This window comes from Pelophylax lessonae (genome assembly GCF_965119305.1).
Source record: "Pelophylax lessonae genome assembly, chromosome: 7".
Taxonomy (NCBI): domain Eukaryota; kingdom Metazoa; phylum Chordata; class Amphibia; order Anura; family Ranidae; genus Pelophylax; species Pelophylax lessonae.
This window is the reverse complement of record NC_138774.1, coordinates 101,797,729-101,818,306: the sequence shown is the minus strand read 5'-3', so window position 1 is coordinate 101,818,306 and position 20,578 is coordinate 101,797,729. Positions and strand designations below refer to the sequence as shown.

At 41.8% G+C, this 20,578-nt stretch overlaps 1 protein-coding gene across 1 annotated transcript in view; it reads right to left on the bottom strand.

The window, feature by feature from the left end:
• Positions 1–20,578, bottom strand: part of LOC309559727 (leucine-rich repeat and fibronectin type III domain-containing protein 1-like protein) — a 947,847-nt gene that overhangs the window by 96,341 nt on the left and 830,928 nt on the right.

Genomic DNA, 20,578 nt, shown 5'->3' with positions numbered 1-20,578 from the left:
TATGCAGGTCACTCCGGGTCGCCCCAAAGAAGCTCCGGACCCTTTTTCTAAGTCGGAGCGACTTGTGTCGCTCCTATTAGAACAGGTCCGCAGCTTCTCTATGGAAGGCGACCTATCAGGCGACCAGGTCGCCTGACAGGTCGCCTCAGTGTGAACGGGGGCTTACCATCTCAATTTGTTCTGTTTACTGGTATCACTGAAAGTAAAAGAAAATACCAACATTTTGAGTTGTCCACAGAACAGTGTCCAAAGGGGACAACCAGGGATGTATATACCGTATTTTCCGGCGTATAAGACGACCCCCCTAATTTTCAAGTTAAAACATAGGTTTTGGGCTATACTCGCCGTATAAGACTACCCCCCTTCCGAAGCAAGGCAACACCATTGAAAAACATCAGATTTCTCATAGCTCTCCAAGGTACCCTAGTACTGTAATACATGTAATCTCTCATAATATCTCCAAGGTACCCTAAGTATTACCAGTAGATGTAATCTCAAGACGCTGGCTGTGCGGGAATCCTGTACCGGTATACCGTATGTACCGTAGCTTCGGCTACATACAGTATACCGCGCTGAGCCAATCACAGTGAGCGATGTATTCTATTATTGAATGCAAATCCTGCTCGGATTGGCAGAGTCAGAGAGGCGGGCTGATGTTACTCCGCCAATCCGAGCAGGCTTTGCATTCAATAATAGAATACATCACTCTCCGTGATTGGCTCAGAGCGGTACACTGTATGTAGCCGAAGCTACGGTACATACGGTATACCGGTACAGGATTCCCACACAGCCAGTGTCTTGAGAGATTACATCTACCGGTAATACTTATACTTAGGTTACCTTGGAGATATTATACTCGGCGTATAAGACGACCCCCCATTTTTGGGGGATTTTTTTGAGGTTCAAAAGTAGTCTTATACGCCAGAAAATACAGTGTATATATATATATATATATATATACATATATACACACATACACACACACAATCAAAAAATAAAATTAAAAATTAAAAATAGAATAATACTAGGGGTACAACCTTCCCTTACTCTATCCAAAATGAAAAAATAAAGTATTTCCTTTAGCTACATTTTAAGAAGAAAAAAATGTAACACATTGTAGGTAAACAGTCTTTGTGGTGATTGCATTAGTTTTCTTTTTAAGACTTTTTCCTCTTTATTTTCATTTGGTGATCCTCCCTGTAACACTTCCTGTACTAGGGTGACTACATTCATTTAACCTAGTACAGGACATAATAAGGTGGGACATATTCTCTAGTATGTAGTTGGGAACAATGAGAACTATAAACAAGGCAGCATGATCAGGGAGCATGAGAAGCCTGCAACATTTCTTATTCAAGGATCAATAGGTGTTTTTTTTTCCTTGCACTTACTGAACGAATATTTTAATAATATATTTACCAGACCATAGGAGAACAAATAAGAGAAGTTCATTGATAGGGTTTACACACACTTGAAGACATCAGAGTCCATCCGTATCACACAGATCAGCCCTGGCTTCAGCTTCTTACTTTGTGGCTCACTAAAAAGCTGAAAAGTCTGATCTTAGGGGGAAGTGGAGACTGAGGACATGCTCCCTCCTGCCTGTAGCAGACTGAAGGCACCATTTCAGCTTAGAAAAAAACAAACCTTTAAGTCTACATGTACACTTGGCGTTTGCAAACTTCCTTTGAACGCTGGAACTTAACAGCTATGTAAACGACGTTTAAAACGTCCGTTGTGTCGCGTTTGCATGCCGCGTTTAGGCTCGGATCTGTTTTTAGAGGTAAAAAAATCCTTCCCCCTTTAAACAGTAAAAATGCAAGCGCTAAACGTGGGTAGCCACGTTTAGCCACGTTTGGCATTTGAAACGCCAGTAAACACACGTTCTGAACATCCTGAACGCAAATAATTGCTTTCCAAAAAACGACACTAAACTCAACTGCCTCTAAATGACTGACTGTAAACGACTCAGTGTACATGGACAGATAAGATAACAGAGGAGAGTTCAGGGGCTTCTGAAAAAAACGTCAAACTGCTCCTAAACCTCCGTTTACAAGTAGCAGTGTACATGAGGCCTAAAATTTATCTCCCCCCTTCCCAGAAGAGGAGCGATAACTTGACAATGGCTAGGAATGCCTAAAGCTGTGACATCACCCATAGGCTTCCCTGTCCCCCCTCTCCCCTGCACCAGCCTCTGGCTGACACAGGGGAGCCACGTCACGTGACCGGACTGGAGAGGCTGAAGATAGGTAAGTATATACATCTTTTTTTTTTTACACAGGGTAGTCCGCATAGGTGTTGGGGGGGGCACATTTTTAAGACTAGTTAGGATTAGGCTGGACTTCTAATTTAAGGACTGCTTTCTAAATTTTAAAGTAGAGCTTTGTGTTGGAAAATGATACTGTTCCTGTATATTGTGACATGCCAGAAATGTATTCATACAGACTAGTAAGGTCCACATGAGGCGATTCTAAATTTTATTTTAGCTGAGATTGTACCTTATTGTAACATATGATTTTGTTAATATTTTCTTGTGAAGACCAGTCATTCCGCCTTGCAGCCGTTCTCACCCTCAATGAAACAATTTCTTTAATACCTCTTCCACTGATTAGCGGACTCTACAGATGATTATTAAATAAGCTGAACTGCTAGGTCACAATGAGAAAATAAATCAATGCTACAATGAACATTATCCTGCTTCACAATTCCATTCTCACGAAGGGCAAATTCTATCTACTATCCCCTTTTTGCCAATCCATTAGGGGAAAGAAACTGGATAGGAGTCATATACAGTAATCTGTCTGCGATAATTGTATTACAAGGGAAATAAGACTAATTTTGCCTTGATCCCTCTTAGCTTTAGGCTGCATTAAATGGATTATTGCCTTTCAAAGGGAAAGTGCATTTCAGTTCACTTTTTATATGGCCAGGAAAGCATCATTTCCAGCTGAGGATTAACTTGGTAGCAAGGTTATTGTAGAGCTTCTGTATAAATACAATACAGTTCCACATTAAATGTGGATTTAGAGGGGAAACAATGACTGGGCAGCAGAATGGGCTAATCTTCAAATATTGCCAGCTAATGCATTTGTACACACACATATATACAGTATATGTACATGTTTGCCAACATTCACTGTTTTGGGAGACAGGTCTCCACAGGTATGAAGGATTAGCACTGAGCTAAAAAGATTGGTGTCTGGATTATCAAAGCGTATTCAAGGTTTGTTTTGCGCTGGTTGGACAATATGAACATGCTTGTAGGTGCCAATTTAGGCAAAGCATGCGATTCTTTATTAGAAGTTACAGATGAAGATTTGATTTACTCCTTAGCAAAACGGGCAAGGCTTTATTTTTCATTTTCGATTTTTATTGAATCGAACCACAGAGTTGTAAATTTCAAAGCAAATATACAGCAGTAGGTGAAAAACATCCGTGCCTCATTGCAGTACACACAGCAAAGATAGGATCAGTGATATAGCTAACAAAATTAGTTATGTACTGTATTTCAAAGAAGTTAGGCACTGGATAAGGTATAGGGGCAAGGCTTTCTGATTGTCCCTTTGACAATCCTTGATATCAAAAGTTTGAATAAACAGATGCAAGGATTAAATGATCATACATTTCATATAAGATGCAGGCCAGGCTATACAGTATTATTACTTATATTTTATCTATATCAGACTTTCTCAATCTTTTCAACACAGAGGAACCCTTGAAACAACTTTTCAGTCTCAAGGAACCCCTGCTAAAAAAAATTACTATATCGACAACGCATGATACATTAGTGTTATGGTCAGTAGGAAGAATGCTACTTACACCTGGGAAGAATTACTCCCTTTCAGATAGCTAAAAAGATCCTTGGTGTCTGGTATCTGAGAGACAGAAATTGCTCAAGGAACCCTATTTGAAAAACTCTGACCTAGATAAATGTTTACCTACGGCACTGAAGCAATCGGCCAAGGCCTATTTAACCTCTAAACAAAAGAGCAAACATTACCAATACTGGCCACCTTAAAAATGCATTGGGTGGTCATCCTCATCTTGGCTTTACTACTTACTGAGTCACTGATCTGGAATAAGCAGGCATCCAGTGAGGTCAGTGTAAAACATGCATGTTTGCTTCAGTTTAGTGACTCTCTGTGTAGCCCCTTTAAAGCTCACCCCTAACTTTTTAGTATTTGCCTTCACAGAGCTTTTCCACTGGTTTATCCCTCCCTTTATGCAGTGCTTGGGCCTAGAAGACAACTGGCAGGCCCTTACACTGTCATATGGTGGAGGTGATGAAATCATCAATGTTGTGTAAGCTCTGATACTAATGTAGGGTATTTTACTTAAGAGGGGTAAAATGTTAAATGTTGATTTCATCCTTAAAGTTTCCACCTGCAAAAGCAAGGCAGCCCTGGCAGCTTCCATCTTGCCATCTGGATCAGTTTACTGCATTGGGCATCTCCAAAGCACAAACAGTGGAGTATTGTAAGCTATTGGAGCAGAAGTCTAGGTAGGTTCAGTCCTATTTTATACACACACAAATTACATGATCAAACTGTTGATACCTCTTGTGGCAAGTGGTCAGTGCTTCTCTCTGAGTCTCTTCATAGAAGTGAAGGCAAGGATGTAGCTATAACCAAAGCAAACTATGCCACTTTTATGGGGTCCTGAATTATACACACTCACACAAAGTGGATGTATTTATAGTTTTGTGCACCTATAATTTTATGGTTATGATTACAATTTTGCATCACTAAAGGAGGTTCCATTAAAGAGATGGGCCCTTGTTTTGTCATGGGGCAGATTCACACAGTTGAAGGTTAAATACCTCCCTTTGTCCATATCTCCGCAACTCAGGGACTGGGAAGTTTATTTTGGAAGTTCCATTTGTATTTTTGCAGTTATTACACAGATATAACAAAACAATTTCAATGGTTGTTTAGCAGTCCAAAGAGAGCAAACAGGAGCCATTCATTAATAAGAGCTGACATACCCTTTTCTTAAGCCCCCCCCCCCCTTTGCACCAGTTTAAAGTAGAATATCCTTCCTGGATCTGGCCCATGCTTCCCCTTGCCCCTCACTTGGTACTGGCTTTCAGATCTGCAGTAGTGAAAAAATGGACTTGGAAATGTTATATAGCTTACACTCGCCACCCCCAGCTTGACCAGTATTAGGTTGCTGGGGTTGTTATTAATATTATACAGAATTCATATAGCACCAGCAGTTTGCACACCACTTTACAACATATAGGGAGACAGTATGGTTATGATACAATTCAATTCAGAAGTGTAGAGAGAGCCCTGCTTGTGAAAGCTTACAATAGGGAGGGGCAAGTGGTGCATAAAGTAAAAACTGGAAAGAGCTGATGGAATGAGTAAAAGTTCAGTTTTTACATTAGAGCAGGATAGGCTTCCCTGGAGAGATGAGTTTTCAGGGATTGCCTATAGTCAGACAAATTATGTGATAGCCGGACAGATTGGGGTAGGTAGTTCCAGAGGATGGGAGAGGCTCTAGAGAAGTCCTGGAGTCGAGCATGGGAGGAGGAGAAAAGGGAGCTAGACAGCAGGAGGTAATGGGAAGAGCAGGAAGGGCAGTTCGGATGATATTTTGAGACAAGATTGGTGATGTAGCTCGGGGCAGAGTTGCGGATGGCTTTGCATTTTGATGTTAGTATTTTGATTTTTTTTGTTTGGCAGTTGGAAGCCAGTGGAGGGATTGGCAGAGAGGGGTGGAAGACACTAAGCAGTTGGCAAAGGAGATGGGTCTAGCAGCAGCATTCATGATAGAGTGAAGAGGAGATAACCTAAGTTCGCATTTAAAAGGAGTTTCTGGCTTTAGAATGAATAACATACTGAAAGAATTTGTATGTATGTGACCACCTGTTATCTAACCAGAACCTACTCGATTTTATAGGAGTCTGTAACCACCACTACCTTTTCAGCCAATGAAAACCGTCAGTTGAGAGCCGGTTCACACTACTCCGACTTGGGACACGCCTTGTGTGCCCTCAAGTCGCCCCAAGTCTCTTGTCATCACAAATTCAATGTAAATGAATGAGAGCCGTCTTAATATGCACTACTGAAGTTGCTCCGACTATAGAAAAGGTTCCTGTACTACTTCAAGGCGACCTCTATCCGACTTGTGCAAATAGACTTCAACGGGAGTTGCCTCCAAGTCGGATCCTTATCTTATTTCAAGCGACTTGTTATAAGACTTTCCAGGAAGAAGAAAAAGATTAGCCAGGCATTCCCCACAAAGTCGCCTATCATTTAAGTCTCTTCAAAGTAGTGCACAAGTCTCTTCCAAGTCTCCTACAAGTCGCTTACAAGTCTCTTCAAAGTCACGCTAAAAAGTCGCTCCTTCATGGGGCGACTTTCTGGTCGCGGTAGTGTGAACCGGCTCTAAATCAAATAAACTGTGTGCATAAAGAAAAGGGTTTTGGGGGGCTTCAAATCTAGACATCGGACACCAGTTTAAGCAATTCTGCACTTTTTACTAAATGTGGAGACTTTATTTTAAACCATGCAAACCTCCATGCTGTTTTTTTTTTTATTACACTGTTGTAGATTTCTGACAGCTGCAAATGTTCCTTTTCTATCTGACCTGAGCCACAGGTATCACAAATAAGAGATTATTGTAATTACTGAGTGATTTAGCATTATCATGATATGTGATTGTATAAGGTGTTTACAGGGTATCCGAGGGAAAGATGTCACTCTCTGACAAAACTGGTCGATATGTTTAAATAACTCACAGTGTGCAGGATAAAACTCATTAAACTCCTGCACAACTGCAAAAAATATGGAGCCATCACAGGACTGTTTTTACTCTATTCAGTAAGTGCTAAAAATCTATATCTGTGCTGATTTCATTGTAGGAATAAAGAGAGGATTTATGAAGTTGGTGCCTGAAAGGATCATTATATTGCTCAGAATTAAGAGTCTATGTATTTGAGGAATAATTCAGTCTCTCTAGCTATGAAACGCGAATGTCTCAATTAGCTGGATGCTGTGAGATGGAAAATAACATTTCTGAAAAAGAGGCTTTTCAGTCTTTTCAGACTCTTTCTTGTTTATTATAAAAGGGGGAGATGTTTTGGATATCAAGGTGTGATCAGTGTACCTACAACGCTTAAGGCTTTTATGTAGTCTTGTGGGATTATTTATTATGATTGTGCAAAGAGTAATAAAAAAATATGTAAATGCAGTAACTAAGGGAAGACAATCCGATATCACAACAGTAACAAACATGAAAGATGGCAGCTAAATGGTTCCCACAATGTACACATAGTTCTGGTTGTATTTAACAAATGTTGTATTTAAGCCCATCTCTGAGGTAAGGAAAAGGTCTTCCTTTGCAGTGAGATTGCCCCCACACTGCAAGGGACAAATGCTTGTCTACGGGTCTTTGAGGAAACAGAGAAGGGGTCCATTCTCAAGGTAAGACGTGATAGGGCAGCTATAGATGACAGTCCTGACCCCACCCAAAAGGTGAATTGTAAATTACCATGTCTTCAAAGCAGGACGGGAAAATTACATTCTCACAGAAGACAAGAAGAGGAGCCCCAGGGAAGCAAGAAGGACTGACTTTCAGGATACTTTGTCCACATGAAAAGAACAAAAAAAGAGGGGGCTCCCAAGAAAAAAAAAAAAAGGGTGAGCCAAGGCAGAATTAAAGTCTCCAGGAGCATTGGAGAAAAACAGATTCTGTTACTACAGAGGACTTTTTAGGCAAGTAACCACTCACATTTGTGTGAAATGTTATTTACACTTTTTGTATTGCAATGTTTTGCGGAATATATGTTTACTTTAGGAGTAGCATCGTACCATTTTCAATCAGGAAGCTAAATTTAGGGGAGCGCCGCATATTTACTACTTTAATTCAGCATACGTACGGGAAGTGTGTGAGCAGCATCCACCATACACATAGAGTTTCAGTAGTAGTAGATACAGGTGTAACTGTCCGCTTATCACTTTAAACCTTTTTCAGCACTTACTGCCAGGTGGAACCTTTCTGCCTTCCTCTTGTTTCCCTGGGGAATGTTTTAATCATCAGACCACTCCTCCTTCCTCTAGTTCAAAGAGAAGGCTTTCTGTGACTCAGAATTCATATGCAAAGCATGTCAGCAGCACCTCATGGGAAGGCGATTGCTATGGAGGTTTTCTAAGGTTTAAAGTTGCACCCCTTGGCAAACAGAGCGAGGTAGGCAGTAAAAGTGCATTATCTATAAAAGTATATATGTTCTTAGACATAAATTGTGTCCATGTTGTTAGTTAAAAATATGCTATAGATAATCCAAATCCTTGTACATATAGTCATGTTTCTTTAGATGTTTAATGTAATTTAGATATGTATGCAGACAACTAAAATCAACCTTGTAATCCCCTTTTTGGTGACCACTGTAAACAAATGTATTGTATGTCATTTTACAGTTTTCATGGTGCTTATGGTTTACGGTGCTCAAGGTGTTAAAAAGATTAACGTTGGTGGTGTTCAACCCACCTGCACACCTTTGATGCAAAAGAATAAAAGTTCTTGCAAAGGAGAGTGCACTGGAATTGCAAGAGGCAGGGTGTTAGGAAGGGGATATACAAGACAGAAGGTTTGCAGGTACCAAGGGTAGCTGGTTGGCAATTCTATAAATAGGAAGCTGCAGGATGAGGAATTGGAACATGTCCTGGAAAAGGGTTCTCTCTCAGCACACTAGAACCACCTCACATAACAAATTACAGAGAATGCAAAAGCGGCTCACCCAATCTAGAGGTTGGAATGTGGGTAACTGATGAATATCAGTGAATTAGAGATGCTAGACGATTTCCTGGGGAAAGCCTGTAGAACTGCCATATAGGACTTCATTGATGTCTGAATTGTTGGGAAATACAGGGAGTGCAGAATTATTAGGCAAATGAGTATTTTGACCACATCATCCTCTTTATGCATGTTGTCTTACTCCAAGCTGTATAGGCTCGAAAGCCTACTACCAATTAAGCATATTAGGTGATGTGCATCTCTGTAATGAGAAGGGGTGTGGTCTAATGACATCAACACCCTATATCAGGTGTGCATAATTATTAGGCAACTTCTTTTCCTTGGGCAAAATGGGTCAAAAGATGGACTTGACAGGCTCAGAAAAGTCAAAAATAGTGAGATATCTTGCAGAGGGATGCAGCACTCTTAAAATTGCAAAGCTTCTGAAGCGTGATCATCGAACAATCAAGCATTTCATTCAAAATAGTCAACAGGGTCGCAAGAAGCGTGTGGAAAAACCAAGGAGCAAAATAACAGCCCATGAACTGAGAAAAGTCAAGCGTGCAGCTGCCAAGATGCCACTTGCCACCAGTTTGGCCATATTTCAAAGCTGCAACATCACTGGAGTGCCCAAAAGCACAAGGTGTGCAATACTCAGAGACATGGCCAAGGTAAGAAAGGCTGAAAGACGACCACCACTGAACAAGACACACAAGCTGAAACGTCAAGACTGGGCCAAGAAATATCTCAAGACTGATTTTTCAAAGGTTTTATGGACTGATGAAATGAGAGTGAGTCTTGATGGGCCAGATGGATGGGCCCGTGGCTGGATTGGTAAAGGGCAGAGAGCTCCAGTCCGACTCAGACGCCAGCAAGGTGGAGGTGGAGTACTGGTTTGGGCTGGTATCATCAAAGATGAGCTTGTGGGGGCCTTTTCGGTTTGAGGATGGAGTCAAGCTCAACTCCCAGTCCTACTGCCAGTTTCTGGAAGACACCTTCTTCAAGCAGTGGTACAGGAAGAAGTCTGCATCCTTCAAGAAAAACATGATTTTCATGCAGGACAATGCTCCATCACACGTGTCCAAGTACTCCACAGCGTGGCTGGCAAGAAAGGGTATAAAAGAAGAAGAGCTAATGACATGGCCTCCTTGTTCACCTGATCTGAACCCCATTGAGAACCTGTGGTCCATCATCAAATGTGAGATTTACAAGGAGGGAAAACAGTACACCTCTCTGAACAGTGTCTGGGAGGCTGTGGTTGCTGCTGCACGCAATGTTGATGGTGAACAGATCAAAACACTGACAGAATCCATGGATGGCAGGTTTTTGAGTGTCCTTGCAAAGAAAGGTGGCTATATTGGTCACTGATTTGTTTTTGTTTTGTTTTTGAATGTCAGAAATGTATATTTATGAATGTTGAGATGTTATATTGGTTTCACTGGTAAAAATAAATAATTGAAATGGGTATACTGTATCTTTGATTTTTGTTAAGTTGCCTAATAATTATGCACAGTAATAGTCACCTGCACACACAGATATCCCCCTAAAATAGCTAAAACTAAAAACAAACTAAAAACTACTTCCAAAAATAGTCGGCTTTGATATTAATGAGTTTTTTGGGTTCATTGAGAACATGGTTGTTGTTCAATAATAAAATTAATCCTCAAAAATACTAATTTGCCTAATAATTCTACACTCCCTGTATAACCCATTAAGTTGTGTTTGCTATTGAAAATAGGAAATCTCTCATATAAGAGATAGAGTGGCATGTCTACAGAAGACAAGGCAGCTATTGCAGTAGATGAAGTGGCAGGCCTAAAGGAGACCATACATGATGGGGCATGTTTCTGTAAATAGACAAGGGTCCCTGTGTAGGACTTGCAATATCTTTATGATTTTTCCTGAAATTGAAGATGATGACCACCCCTTTTGACTGTAAAGTTCCAAGGAGTTGCAGAAAACTGTCTGCTTTTTGTAAAGAAGGAAGTAGGAACGGGTAGTAGAAAGGAAAAGAGAGAAGACAGAAATAGATTTTGTGTACCTCTCCTAAGACAGGGTGAATTTAAAAGGCTAGGGAGTCTCTGTATCAAGCTGAAGCAAACATCAGTAGACATCCTTCCATCTCCAAGAATAGAGATAAACCTTTAGCGTGAAGAAGGCTTCTGAGCAGGTCTTGTGGGCTTAGGGGTGGAGGATCTGCTATGAAAGGATAGATGCAAAATAGATGATGACACCTGGGGGAGGATGAACAGATCGTACACATAAGGTTGAGGTGGATATGTCAATCAGGAAGTGTAATTGTGGATGATGGGGTAAGAACCCCATCCCTCCATAACTGCCTCAATGTATTCCTTAAGGGATTTTCCAAAGAGGTCCTCACCTTCAAAAGGCATGCACAAAAGGCTTACCAGAACAAACGCAAAGCCATAAAACGGTGTGCATATGCACAGAAAGCAGGGACAATATAGAGATTTGGTGAAAACTCTCCAATGCATCTACACAAAATAGGGGACCATAGGGAAAGAACTGTGATCTTGCAGAAATAATAGGATTATATACTGTATAACAGGAGACAGGTCACTATTGAACTCTCCATTCCAGTTTGCCATAGTATTGGCAATGGATAATAGCCAGTTGCAGGGACTGGACCTGCCAGAGTACAGGAAGACTTCAAAAGAGTCTCCAAATGCCTTTCAACTGAATCTGTAAAAAGGAGGGGGGGGGGGGTGCTCTTAAGAAATAGATTGATTAGCTAATGCAAGAATCCACAGTGGGGACAGTCTGTTTCTTTTTTAATTCTGTTTCTATAAGGTACAAGGCAACAAAAATGCCAGGAGGGATAAAAACCCTCTAAAGAGCTGGGACAGCCCAACCGGCTTGATCAAGAATAGGAAACTACTTATTCAATCTGCACTGCCAAAAATGTTACACAACTATAAACTAAAACTTTCCAGCTTTTTTCACCTCAACCTTTGTTACTACCAATCATCCAATGCGCTATATTGGATAATTGCTTTCTAGGAATTTCTGTCTTTTTTGTGCTTGTTTGAGTAGGTGGAGGCTGAAAAGAGCTAGGTGGGTCTAGCCAGATACTAGTACACACTGCCTCAACCAATGAGCCCACTGTATACAGTCAGCATGCCACAACCAGAATAAACTTCAATAAATGTATGTGATTAAAAATCTTCAGTAGCCTCTTCTACTATGTAGGAGTCCCCTTTGCCTTCTGTAGGTACCCTAGGCCAGCGGGCCCACTAACAGGCCAGGTTTGCAAGATAACTGATATACATCCCAGATGATATCATTTGCTGCTCAGTGATTGCAGTACTCTAGTCTGCATCTCTCCAAGGTAATACTTAAAATCTGGCCTGTTAGTGGGCCCTGAGGACCGGAGTTGAGGACCACTGCCCTAGGCAATTCAAGTTGTAGCCCATAAATTTAATCAGGGAGAGGCGAGGCAGAAGAGCTTTTACAACGGTTAGCACCTACTATTTACAGAAGTGGTGATATATAGACAGACAGATCAGACATAATTGCAGAAAATTCTGCTTCAGGCTGGATACACACTGTACAAATTTTGTTGTTAGATTTCCATTAGATTTACCTTCAACTATGTAGTGAAAGGCCCTGCCTGACTGCATACAAATCGAAAGTGTTTAGGTTTGAACTCATATTATATGGTTTTGGTAAATCTAAAGGAAAAAATCTAAAGACAATTGTATAGTGTGTATCCAGCTTTAGTAAGACTGGCCACATGTTGCACGTCTGAGGCAGCATGATTCAGAGGGATAGAGTGGGGTCCGTGCACAACCTTGCTCCAGCACATGGGAACTGTCAATTCAAGAGAACTTGCAGTTGCCTCAGAGTCTGCTGTGGGATTCTCGCTAGTTGTTTCATTTGCTCCTGCTTCTAATCGCCTGTAAACCACAATTCTGAAGTGAGGATCTATTCCTGCGACGGTGCTCATGGAATGTATATGGACTTGAGGGGTTTCAGCATGTCTGTTATTAAGGAATCACAATATTCTAGGTGTTAACCAAGTTCCTGCAGCTGTTTCCCTGAAGTATTAGGCAACAAGTGAGAGCGTAAAAGATCAGCTTTTGTTGTTGGTGGAAGATGGTGACCGAAACTACACAGTCATAAACCTTGTAGGCACTCTGTCACTAGCCAGAAAGGAACTGCCAATAGTGAGGTGGAAAAAAAGACCTCCAAACGTTACCTAGAACACTGAAAAACCAAGACAATAATAGCTACCACACCCAAAGTGTAGACTACAACGTAACCCGTGCCTTCAAAACCACTTCTGTGCCTAGCACTGTGGTTTGTCTTGGAGGATAAAAGAATAGGGTAAAGGAAAGGGTAGTGTGTACTACAGTTCAAAGTAAACGATCCAGCAAGACATGTATAGCCAGGAACCAGTATGTAAAGGTAAAAGGAAACCCTGTCTTACTTTGTCCACATCACTTGTCTCATTAAGGGTCCAGGCTTCACTTGTTATGGTGGGCATATCTTAGAAGGTGTCTTCAGGGTTTAAGCGCCATAGGAATGGACCACGGCGAACTGTATAGCACCCTGCAGCTAACTCACTTGTTGCACCACGGACCAGGATGAGTGGCAAACACATGATCCAGTGCCTGAAGCATGTGTTAAAGGCTGCCCCCCTTTTGCAGGTCCAGGTACTGATCCCCAGATGTTCTATACATCAAGGGTAACCAATCTGGAAACTGCAAGAGAACCAAAAGGCAATAAGCAGTCACATTTTAATAGAAGTGAAGAAAGAAGGAAAACTGGTGAAAACTAGAAAAAATGATTTCCAACAGGAAAAGTGGGTCATTACCAAATACTGGAACCTCAAGGTGTGGGAAGGGTTATATGAATATACTGGGAAAGGTCCCAGCAAAGCTTTTGCTAGTATCCAATTATCCAAAATTACTGGCAGATAACCCATGACCTGAGAACCAATTCTTGTGTTCTTAGTTACATAGTAGTTGAGGTTGAATAAAGACAATAGTCCATCCAGTTCAACCTGTCTAGGTGTGTGTGGCCGTAATCATCTCACATACCCCTGAATGTTCTGATCCTTGAGATGTACGCCTAAGAGCCTTTTGAAAGCCACCATACTTCCCGCAGAAACCACCTCTTGTGGCAGAGAATTCCACAATCTTGTAGCTCTAACAGTAAAGAACCCCCCACGTTGCCTGAGGTTAAAACGCTTCTCCTCTAATCGCAATGTATGCCCTTGAGTCCTCATGCACTCTCTACGACTGAATAGCTTTTTTTTATGTCGAGATCACCATTGAGATATTTATAAATTGTTATCATGTCCCCTCTCAGGCGTCTCTTCTCCAGGGAGACTAAATCAAGCGATTGCAGACGCTCTTCATAATTAAGGTCCTCCAATCCCCTAATTACGTACAAATAAAGTAATTGTTATTTTAACAAAAATAGGTTTACAAACACATACTTAGCTGCTCTGTGCTTTACTCGAAGCAGTCCTGATTCTCCTAATCTGGGGTATCTCACTGGCGTTCCTGGCTCCTCCCCCCGACTGAATGCCCCATAGCAAACGGCTTGCTATGTGTGAGCTCAATCCTGAGCTGCGCCCTGTTTAAATTAATGTACAGAGCTTGGCTCTGCTCTACCCCCCCTCCCCTTACTGACTGTGATTGAGTGGGATGGGAGCCAAAGGCTGTTCAATGAGGGGAGAGAGAGAGTGGAGAGAGCTTCTGCCCTGGGGCACAGCTCTGAATCACAAACAAGCTCAGGTAAGTACAGTGGGTATTCAGACCCCCTTAAATTTTTCACTCTTTGTTATATTGCAGCCATTTGCTAAAATCATTTAAGTTCATTCTTCTTCCTCATGAATGTACACATAGCACCCCATACTGACAGAAAAACACAGAGTTGTTGACATTGTTGCAGATTTATTAAAAAAGAAAAACTGAAATATCACATGGTCCTAAGTATTCAGACCCTTTGCTGTGACACTCATATATTTAACTCAGGTGCTTTCCATTTCTTCTGATCATCCTTGAGATGGTTCTACACCTTCATTTGAGTCCAGCTGTGTTTGATTATACTGATTGGACTTGATTAGGAAAGCCACACACCTGTCTATATAAGACCTTCCAGATCACAATGCATGTCAGAGCAAATGAGAATCATGAGGTCAAAGGAACTGCCTGAAGAGCTCAGAGACAGAATTGTGGCAAGGCACAGATCTGGCCAAGATTACAAAAAGATTTCTGCTGCACCTAAGGTTCCTAAGAGCACAGTGGCCTCCATAATCCTCAAATGGAAGATGTTTGGGACGACCAGAACCCTTCCTAGAGCTGGCCGTCCGGCCAAACTGAGCTATCGGGGGAGAAGAGCCTTGGTGAGAGAGGTAAAGAAGAACCCAAAGATCACTGTGGCTGAGCTACAGAGATGCAGTCAGGAGATGGGAGAAAGTTGTAGAAAGTCAACCATCACTGCAGCCCTCCACCAGTCGGGGCTTTATGGCAGAGTGGCCCGACGGAAGCCTATCCTCAGTGTAAGACACATGAAAGCCCTAATGGAGTTTGCTAAAAAAACACCTGAAGGACTCCAAGATGGTGAGAAATAAGATTCTCTGGTCTGATGAGACCAAAATAGAACTTTTTGGCCTTAATTCTAAGCGGTATGTGTGGAGAAAACCAGGCACTGCTCATCACCTGTCCAATACAGTCCCAACAGTGAAGCATGGTGGTGGCAGCATCATGCTGTGGGGGTGTTTTTCAGCTGCAGGGACAGGATGACTGGTTGCAATCGAGGGAAAGATGAATGCGGCCAAGTACAGGGATATCCTGGACAAAAACTGTGTGGCTTCACAACAACTCCGTGACTGTTCTTGAATGGCCCAGCCAGAGCCCTGACTTAAACCCAATTGAGCATCTCTGGAGAGACCTAAAAATGGCTGTCCACCAACGTTTACCATCCAACCTGACAGAACTGGAGAGGATCTGCAAGGAGGAATGGCAGAGGATCCCCAAATCCAGGTGTAAAAGACTTGTTGTATCTTTCCCAAAAAGACTCCTGGCTGTATTAGATCAAAAGGGGGCTTCTACTAAATACCGAGCAAAGGGTCTGAATACTTAGGACCATGCGATATTTCAGTTTTTCTTTTTTAATAAATCTGCAACAATGTCAACAATTCTGTGTTTTTCTGTCAGTATGGGGTGCTATGTGTACATTCATGAGGAAGAAGAATGAACTTAAATGGTTTTAGCAAATGGCTGCAATATAACAAAGAGTGAAAAATTTAAGGGGGTCTGAATACTTTCCGTACCCACTTTATAAGGGGGGGCACACACAAAAGTTTTTTTTTTTACCTTCATGCAGAGAGTGCATTCAGGTAAAAATCTTCTGCCTTTTAAACCACTTTAAGATATGATTTTGTCTCGGTTGGAGATTTCATATTGTTGCCTGTCCTGACAGCGAATGAGGGAAGACCTTTCTAGTATGGATGCAGACTGCAATATAAACCTGGCAAAGCCTCTGACACATCCCTGCTCTATCCAAAATTAAATAAAAAGTTTTGGCTGGAGTTAGTCGCTTGTATAAAATCTACTACTTTCATCCATGAAAGTAATGCATATACACCAGGTGTTGCTGTAAAGCACAGGTACTGCACACATAGCTGCAGCCTTCTATGTGTGAACAGAATCTGAGCAAATTCAGATCATGCCATGATCCACCCATCCCATTCCCAAATTCAGAAATTTCCACAGCAGCAAATGCAGCCTTATTCTGTGACATTGTACCAAAAAGCAAGGAAGATCTTTGCAGATGGACAGATTTTTGCAATAAATGATTTTAGAGCTTATATTCGGAAAAGCAAAACACATTTGATTAGCATTTTATTTAAATAAAGGTGATAATACCTTCCAAATAACTGGCAAGTTCCAACCCTCTTCTGGCTCCTAGTTCTAGGTACAGTCAACAAAATCTGCTTCCAAGAATATCTGGCAGCATTGGATAAGGAACCATTAAGGCAGATTTGATTCCATCTGGACCCTTGGATCTCTAATTTAGTCACCACGCTCAGGTTCTTGTTTCCTAAATTAGACTTGTTCAGTTCTGTTGCCTCATGTTAGTTTTTGAGCCCATTATCCTTTTTATTTTGCTTCATAAAATGTCAGTCTACCCAAAACTGAATTTCTTAACCTAATCTTGTCATTTAAAATCAAAGCGCCCAATAGCCAAGTATTGATGGGGCTCCCTCACTTCTTGGTGTTTTCTTGTGAAATCTTTGCAGCACCTGACATTTTTTTAAATCTTTGTCCACCAGTGATAGAGGCTTGTTAAAAAGCAGTCTAAAATGCATGCATATTTTATCTTCGACTTCCAGGTGGTCTGTGATAGCCAACACACTGTGGATGTTTTTTCCCTTTTTTGAAAGCAAAAAGACAGCAGAAAGGTTTTCATTGTGATACCAAAAGCACAAATGTTATCTGCAATTTCTCAATTTGTTAATGGGATTCCACAAAAACAAGTTAAGGTTAACTAAGGTTTTTCAATAAAAGTTGGTACTATTTCACCCTCAGTTATGATTTCAATCAGAACACCACTTGCATGGAGTTTGCATGTTCTACCTGTGCTACTCCAGTTCCAGGGCTCTGGTTTCCTCCCACACTGCAAACACATGCTGGAAGATTAATTGGTTCCTGTCTAAAGCTTGGTTCAAACCTATGCGTTTATAAGGCTCCTTTCACACATGCGGACCATTCAGATCCGCCTGTCAGTTTTTCCGGGCGGATTTGAACGAATGCTGTATGCATCTCTATGGGGCAGCGGATGTCAGCGGAGAAATGTCTGCTGACACCTGCTGCGATTTGATCCGATCCTGTCCGTCAAATCCGAACGGATGAAAACCCTATTTTCCATCCGTCTGGTGGATCGGATCAGAAGGGCAGTCCGTTCTCATCCGATTCCCCCATAGAGGACAGCGGGGACCTGACAGTTCCGTCTCCGGACACAGAGCGGAGACGGAACTGCCATCCGCCTGCTCAGTGGGGGATCAGCGGATCGATCCCCCCGATGAGAAAAACGGAGTCCGCCGACGGAGCGGACAGTGTGAAAGGGGCCTTAGTGGGTTTTTCAGTTTGCAGAAGCGCACTCCAGTCCATTTAACATGGTTTCCTATAGCACACATTCACATCTATCCGTTTTTCAGCCACTGCGTTTTTGGAAAGGGTCAGAAACTTTTTTCCCGCAGCAGACTGCATTTTGCGTATAATAGACTTCAATGAACCAGCACCAAAATCTATTTTTACATGCATTTTGTGGTTTGTTTTTTTTTTCTCCTTACCTAAACTGTCAATAGCTGGTTGTTAAGGAGTAGGAGGCAGTGGGGTTCCTCACTGACAGCTGAATGTAAAAACAGAAGTGCCAGCAAAGAAAAAGTAAGAAAAAAGTAAAAAAAGAAAAACGGCGCGGGGTCCCTCCCCAATCATTACTAATCCTGGTATAGATTTTGAGGGAAACCCTATGCCAAATAGTTTTTAGGATGGTGTGGGGTCCCCCCAAAATTCATACCAGACCCTTGTTCGAGCATGCAGCCTGGAAGACTAAGAAATGTGGGGGACGAGCGAGTGCCCCCCCTACATGCCCTCAACATGGGGGGTGCTTTGGGGCAGGGGGGGTCTGCCTTTACTACAAAGCACCTAGTCCATATGTTGATGGAGACAAGGGCCTCCTCCCCATAACCCTGGCTAGTGGTTGTGGGGTCTGTGGGCAGGGGGCTTAACGAAATGGTCTCCCAGATCCCAGGCCCCCCCCCATTTTGTATGGGGTACATTATACCCCTAATCATTCACCCAAAAAAGTGTCAAAAATAAACACAGAAACTGTTTTTGGCAAGTTTAAAAAAAAAAAAAAAAAACAATGTCACCCAAATTAAATCGATCATCAATCACAATACCACCACCACCAAAAAACAAAAGACGAAAAAAGAAAAGATCCACTCCCGCTCTGACCCAGCATGCCCCTGGCAGACCATGTCACAAGGGGGTGACCCCACCCCCTTGTGACATGGTCTGCCAGGGGCATGCTGGGTCAGAGCGGGAGTGGATCTTTTCTTTTTTCGTCTTTTGTTTTTTGGTGGTGGTGGTATTGTGATTGATGATCGATTTAATTTGGGTGACATTGTTTTTTTTTTTTTTTTTTTAAAACTTGCCAAAAACAGTTTCTGTGTTATTTATTTTTGACACTTTTTTGGGTGTCAAGTGACGTCACCGGGTGTCCCTGCCCCTTAGTTATTTAAGAACCTTCAGATGGTGGACCTTTTTTTTTTTATTTATTTTTTTTTGGGCTGGTGATGGTGGCGGGCAGGGTGATTGATGATGGATCTACACCGGGGGACATTTTTTAGAATGTTTGTTTTTTAAATAAATGTTTTGTCAAAAACTGCCCGCTGTCCTTTTTTTACACCTACACCTTATTTTTGAATAAGTAGGGGTACTATGCACCCCATACTCACATTGGGGGGTGGGATCTGGGGGTTCAGATTCCGATAAGCACCCCTGCCCATAGACCCCCCACAACCACCAGCCAGGATTGTGGTGAAGAGGGCCCCCTGCCCCAAAACACCCCCATGTTGAGGGCATGTGGCCTTGTATAGTTCAGGAGGGGAGTGCTTGCTTGCTTGCCCCCCCCCACTTTCCTCGCCTGCCAGCCTGCATGCTCAGATAAAGGTCTGTTATGGATTGGGGGGGGGGGGAGCACATTTTTTTAAATTTGGTGTGGGTTTCTTCCTTTAAAATCTATACCAGACCCAAAAGACCTGGTATGGATTAGGGAGGGGACCCCACACCATTTTTTTCCCTTTTTTTTTTTATTGCTGGCAACTCTTTTTTTTACATTCAGCTGTCAGCAGGGAATCCCACTGACAGCTGATGACTCATCGGTTGTTAAGGAAGCAATAGCTGCCCAATCCTTAACAACCGGCTATTCACAGTTTGTTAAGGAGAAAAGAAAAATCAAGAATGCAAAATGCTCTGGAAAACCACATCATCCACAACTGCATAGATGTGAACCTATCCTAAATTGACCATAGTATGTGTATGAATGCAAGACCTTAGATTGTAAGCTCCTTGAAGGCAGAGGCTAATGTGAATGTACATTGCGTTAAGCACTGTGTAAATTGTCGGTGTGGTATAAATACCTTTAGTAATAATAATAATCAAACATTTCCCCTATGCAGAGCTAATCATTTTAATACCAAACATAACGTTTGACACTGTAAGCTACTGGCATCTTTGCAATAACAGGAAACAGACACCGGTCTATGAAAACTGGTACACCAAAAACGAACAAAAGTAGAGCAGTTTCCAAGAAAACCCAATCAATTTCCCCAGTTCTGAGCACCTGCTTCTGTCTCTCCATTTAACTTTGCACCAATAAAGCCAACAGTGTAAAGTTTCATCTCACAGTGTAGGTGAGATTTACACGGGGCAATATAAAGCACTGTCTGATTGAAATATTTAACCAGAAAGATCTCTTCTGTTGTCCTCTCTGATTGTGCTTTACAAATTTCGGTCAGTTCCTGAAGAATCAGACAAAATTTGCATAGTGGGTGGCAATGTTGGAACCCATCACCTGATATCCTTTGGTGGAAAATTTAAAGAAAGCAGGCGGAAGTTGTCAGCTGAGCAGTAGCTGCACCCAATCAGATGTTTGGGTATTTTGACAGCCAGTAGGGTTGGGTGACAAAATATGATCGCTGCAGCAGGAGATTTGTCCATTTGTGTTACATAACATTTATGGGGAAGCTGTTCATTTTTTTTTTTTTTTTTCATTTAGTCCACAGGTTAAATAAAAA